Here is a 6288-nt window from a genome sequence, read left to right as displayed (position 1 = left end):
AAAAAAAAAAAAAAAGAAATGGGATCTTGCTCTAACTCAGGCAAGCTACCTACCTTGGCCTCCCAGAGTGATAGGATTACAGGATTGAGCCACTGCACCTAGCCTAACAATTTTTTTTTTTTAATTAGCCGGACATGGTGGCATGTACCTGTAGTCCCAGTTACTCCAGAGCCTGAAATAGGAGAATTGCTTGAGGTTACATACAGTGATCTATGATCATGCACTATATTCCAGCCTGAGCAACAAAGTGAGACCTTGTCTCTATTAAAAAAAATAAATAGGGTGGCACCTGTGCCTCAGTGGGTAGGGCACTGGCCCCGTATAACGAGAGTGACAAGTTCAAACCCGGCCCCAGCCAAACTGCAACAAAAAATAGCTGGACACTGTGGCAGGCACCTGTAGTCCCAGCTACTCAGGAGGCTAAGGCAAGAGAATTGCCTAAGCCCAGGAGTTGGAGGTTGCTGTGAACTGTGTGATGCCACGGCACTCTACCGAGGGTGATAGAATAAGACTCTGTCTCCACAAAAAAAATAAATAAATAAAAATAAAAATAAATAAGGAAGATAAAAGAGATATGGAAGGGAGGGTGGAAGCTATTGATATTGGGTGGTCAGAAAAGTCTCTAATGAGGCAGTATTTGAAATGAGGCCAAATGAAATGAGAGAGTAAGCCAAGACATGCATGCCCTGGACACTGGGATTACAGGTGCGAGCTACCTCACCTAGCTCCCCACCTCACATTGGGAGGTCTTATTTTTTAATTTTTTATTTTTTGAGACAGAGTCTCACTATGTCACCCTGGGTAGAGTGCCATGGTGTCACATCTCACAGCAACCTCAAACTCCAGGGCTTAAGCAATCCTCTTGCCTCAGCCTCCCAAGTAGCTGGGACTGCAGGTGCCCACCACAATGCCCAGCTATTTTTCTGTTGTAGTTGTCATTGTTGCTTGGCCCAGGCTGGATTCGAACCCGCCAGCTTCGGTGTATGTGGCTGGTGCCATAACCACTGTACTACAGGTGCCAAGCTTTATTGGGAGGTTTTAAGTAGCATGATCTGATCTAAATTTTAAAAGATTGATTTAGCTACTGTGTGGAAAGTAGACTGTGGCCAGGTCAAACTGAAATCAAGGACACCAGCTAAGGCTTGGCACCCATAGAACAGTGGTTATGGTGCCAGCCACATACACCAACGCTGGTGGGTTCAAACCCAGCCCCAGCCAACTTAACAACAAAGACAACTGCAACCAAAAAATAGCCAGGCATTGTGGTGGGCGCCTATAGTCCCAGCTACTTGGGAGGCTGAGGCAAGAGAATCACTTAAGCCCAAGAGTTTGAAGTTGCTGAGGTTGACACCACAGCACTCTACCGAGGGCAACATAATAAGACTCTGTGTCAAAAAAAAAAAAAATTAATCCAACTAAAGGAAGATTCCCAACTGGAACTGAAATCATTCCTCCTTACAGCCTCTACTAAAATCCCTATCATTCTGCAAACTGCCACTAACAAAGGATCAGTACTAGGATATATATTTGTTAATTCCTAAAAATCAATGGAGAGATGACAAATAACCCAATAAGAAATGGGCAAAGATATACATGACTAGGAATTTCACAGAAGAGAGAACATGAATGGCCAATAAATATATGAAAAAATACTCAACTTCATTAATAATCAAGGAAATATAAATTCAAACCACCATGCAATTTCATTTTATACCCAATAGATTAACTAAATACCTATTTAGTATCAATCTTTGGCAAGGATAGGGTAGCAACCAAAACTCTTATTTACTTTGGTGGTTTATAAGTATTATAAAATAGAGATTAGCTAGAAAAGTTGAAGCTGGCCAGGCACAGTGGCTAACACCTATAATCCTAGCACTCTGGGAGGCCAAAGTGGGTGGATTGCCTGAGCTCAGGAGTTCAAGACCAGCCTGAGAAAGAGCGAGATCCCCCATCTCTTAAACATAGCCAGGCATTATGGTAGGAGCTATAGTCCCAGCTACCTGGGAGGCTGAGAGGTGAGGTTGAGCCCAAGAGTTTATGGTTACTGCGAGCTGTGACACCACAGCACTCTACCAAGGGTGACAAAGTACGACTCTGTCTCAAAAAAAAAAGAGAGAGAGAGAAGTTGAAGCTATTCATATCTTATAATCCAGCAGTTCCACTTTATACATAGACCCTGAAAAAATTCTTATCCATGTATACCAAGAGACATATTCAGCAATATTCAAAGCAGAATTTATAACAGCAAAAATCTAGAAACAAATCTAACTACTCACTGGCAGTAAAATTAGTGAACAAGGGATGGCTCAGTGGGTAGGGCGCCAGCCCCCTATACCGAGGGTGGCGGGTTCAAACCCGGCCCCAGCCAAACTACAATTAAAAAAATAGCCGGGCGTTGTGGCAGGTGCCTGTGGTCCCAGCTACTCGGGAAGCTGAAGCAGAAGATCGCCTAAGCGCAGGAGTTGGAGGTTGCTGTGAGCTGTGTGACACCATGGCACTCTACCGAGGGCAATAAAGTGAGATTCTGTCTCTACAAAAATAAAAATTAGTAGGGTGGCGCCTGTGGCTCAAAGGAGTAGGGCACTGGCCCCATATGATAGAGGTGACAGGTTCAAACCCAGCCCTGGCCAAAAACTGCAAAAAAAAAAAAAAATTAGTGAACAAATTGGAGGGTGATTATACATCAATGAAAATGAATAAACTACAGCTACCTACAGCAATACGAATGAATCTTAGAAACAAAATGTTGAATGATAAAAGCAAGTCAAACAAGTCCACAAACAGCATCACCTCACTCTCAGAATGGTTTAAAATAGAAGAAAGGATAAAATAAATCATAATAGGTAAAAATGTGAAGAAAAACCAGGAGATGATAAACATAAAATTCAGGAGTTCCCATAGGAAAGAAATATGTGGAGCCCTTCGGTGTTTTTTTTTTTTTAATTTGTTTTAATTTTAGACCCAGAGTCTCCCTCTGCTACCCATGCTAGAGTTCAGTGGCATCATCATAGCTCACTAAAACCTCAAACTCTGGGCTCAGATGATGCTCTTACCTCAGCCTCCCAAACAGCCGGGAATAAGCACACAGCACCATACCAGGCTGACTTTTAAAAATTTTTTTTAGAGAGCCAGGTGCAGTAGCTCACACCTGTAATCCTAGCACTCTGGGCGGCCAAGGTGGGTGGATTATTTGAGCTCACGAGTTCAAGACCAGCCTGAGCAAAAGCAAGATTCCATCTCTAAAAATAGCTGGGCACTGTGATGGGCACCTATAGTCCCAGCTAATCAGGAGGCTGAGACAAGAGAAGACAAGGCTACTGTGAGCTATGATGTCACTCTACTGAGAGTGACAAAGTAAGACTCTGTCTGCACCCAAAAAAAATATTTTTTAGAGATAGGGTCTTGTTATATTGCCCAGGCTGGTCTTAAAGTCCTGGCCTCACTTGAACCTCCTTCCTTGGCCTACCAAAGTGCTGAGATTACTGGTGTGATGCACTATGCCTGACCTTTCAGTAGTATTGGTAATGCTTCCCCTCCCCCATGTTGGTAATGTTTTAAATTGGGGGGTGTGGGCCAGGCGCCGTGGCTCACACCTGTAATCCTAGCAGTTGGGAGGTCAAGACAGGTGGATTGCCTGAGCTCACAAGTTCGAGACCAGCCTGACCCAGACAAGACCTCACAGCTGTGAGCTAAGATGCCACGGCACTCTACTGAGGGTGACATAGTTGAGAGGGAGCAGCTATGAACCTATTTTCTATTATTACTATTTTCCTTGCTGGGCCTTTAAATAGTAGTGGTAGTGGCAAAAATAAAAAAAGATAAGAGAGCTGGGGAAGAAGGAAGACACGGAGGAGAGGGGGGAGGTGGCAAGAGCTGCAGGAAGCTCCAAGGTCATAAATCGAATCAGGTATGCGGCTACAGTCCAGGTGGCAGCAACCAATCAAAAGTTCACACTCTATCATTCCAGCTAAGATCCTAACCACGGAAAGGCAGTTAGCCTATAGAAACCCCAAGACCTCCCTAGTGACCAATGAGTGACCAGACACTAGCTTCTTCTTCAGCTATCTTCTTCAGCATTTTGTTGCAACCCATAGGACCTTGCGGAAAAAGTGTATAAAAGTTTCCCTGGCCTTTGTTTAGGGGTTCTGCTGTTCTGCTTTTCTCTTGAGAGTGACCCGAGTATATGCTTGAATAAACTTCTTGCTTCTTCCATGTGTGATACTGGACTCTCAGTGGTAATAATTTTGGCCCTAATAACAGTGAGACTCTGTCTCAAATAATAAATAAATATCTGTTGAATAAATGAATATATATTACATTTTTGTCTTACCCACATTCTTTTATATGATTCAAATATTTCATAATTTTTAATTTTATTTATGTATTTATTTATTTTTTTTTTTGGAGACAGAGTCTTACTTTGTCACCCTTGGTAGAGTGCCATAGCATCACAGCTCACAGCAACCTCCAGCTCTTGGGCTTAGGAGATTCTCCTGCCTCAGCCTCCCGAGTAGCTGGGACTATAGGCACCCACCACAATGCCTGGCTAATTTTTTGTTGCAGTTTGGCCGGGGCCAGGTTTCAACCTACCACCCTCGATATATGGGGCCGGCACCCTACCCACTGAGCACAGGCACCACCCAAATATTTTATAATTTTTTAAAAGAAAGAAAAAATCTACTTTAATCATAGTGCCCCCAATGATTTCTTTCTTGTTTCATTTCTTTCTTTCTTTTCTTTCTTTAGACAGAGTCTCACTCAGTCACTCAGTCACCCAGTCACCCCGGGTAGAGTGCCGTGGCATCATAGCTCACTACAATCTCAAACTCTTGGGCTCAAACAATTGTTTTGCCTCAGCCTCCTGAGTAGCTGGGACTACAGGCGCCTGCCACAAAGCCCAGCTATTTTTTTTTAGAGATGAGGTCTCACACTGGCTCAGACTGGTCTCTAACCTGTGAGCTCAGGCAATCCACCTGCCCCGGCTTCCCAGAGTGCTGAGATTACAGGCAAGAGCCACCATGCCTGGCTCCCCAGTGTTTTCTTTCTTTCTTTTTTTTTATTGGAGACAGAGCCTCAAGCTGTCGCCCTGGGTAGAGTGTCGTGGCGTTACAGCTCACAGCAACCTCCAACTCCTGGACTTAGCTATTCTCTTGCCTCAGCCTCCCAAGTAGCTGGGACTACAGGCACCCGCCACAATGGCCGGCTATTTTTTTGGTTGTAGTTGTCACTGTTGTTTGGCAGGCCTGGTCTTGATTCGAACCCTCCAGCTCTGGCATATGTGGCTGGAGCCTTAGTTGCTTGAGCTACAGGTGCCGAGCCTCCCCAACGTTTTCTTGAGTAATACCCTTAAAGCACAAGCAATGAAAGCAAAACTGGACAAATGGGATCACTTCAAACTAAAAACTTCTGCACAGCCAAAGAAACAACAAAGGGAAGAGACAACCCACAGAACGGGAGACAATAACTACAAACTACTCCCTGTACAGAAAGGGATTAATAAGTAGAATATATAAGGAGCTCAAACAACTCAACAGAAAAAAATCAGTCCAATTAAAAACTGGGCAAAGGATTTAAATAGACATTTGTCAAAAGAAGACATACAAATGTCAGGCAGGTATATAAAAAAAATCTTGACACCTTTAGTCATCAGAGAAACCCAAATCAAAACTACAAAGAAATATCATCTCACCCCAGTTAGAATGGCTTTTATAAAAAAAAAAAAAACAAACAGGCAGTTACGAATGCTGGTTGAGAGTATGAAGAAAGAAGAACCCTCAAATACCGTTGTGTGGCGATATAAATTAGCAAAACCATTATGAAGAACAGTATAGAGGTTCCTCAAAAAACTAAAAATGGAACAACCATATGACCCAGTAATCCAACTGCTGGGTATATATCCAAGGTAGGGAAATCAGTATATCAAAAAGATATATGCACTCCCATGTTTATTGCAGCACTATTCATGAAAGCCAAGACATGGACTCAAGCTAAGTGTCCATCAGCAGATGAATGGATAAAGAAACTATGGTACATATACACAATGGAATATTATATAGCCATAAAAAGAATGAAATCCTGCCATCTGCAACAACATGGATAGAACCGAAAAACATTATGTTAAGTGAAATAAGCCAAGCACAGAAAGACAAATCTCACATATTCTCACTCATATGTAGAAGCTAAATATTAAAAACAGTTGATCTGGCTCGGCGCCTATAGCTCAACTGGCTAAGGCACCAGCCACGTACACCTAAGGTGGCAGGTTCGAATCCTCAGCCTGGACCC

The sequence above is a fragment of the Otolemur garnettii genome, unplaced genomic scaffold (genome assembly GCF_000181295.1).
Source record: "Otolemur garnettii isolate 467f Iridium unplaced genomic scaffold, OtoGar3 scaffold00043, whole genome shotgun sequence".
NCBI lineage: Eukaryota > Metazoa > Chordata > Mammalia > Primates > Galagidae > Otolemur > Otolemur garnettii.
Note: the sequence above shows the minus strand (reverse complement) of the source record.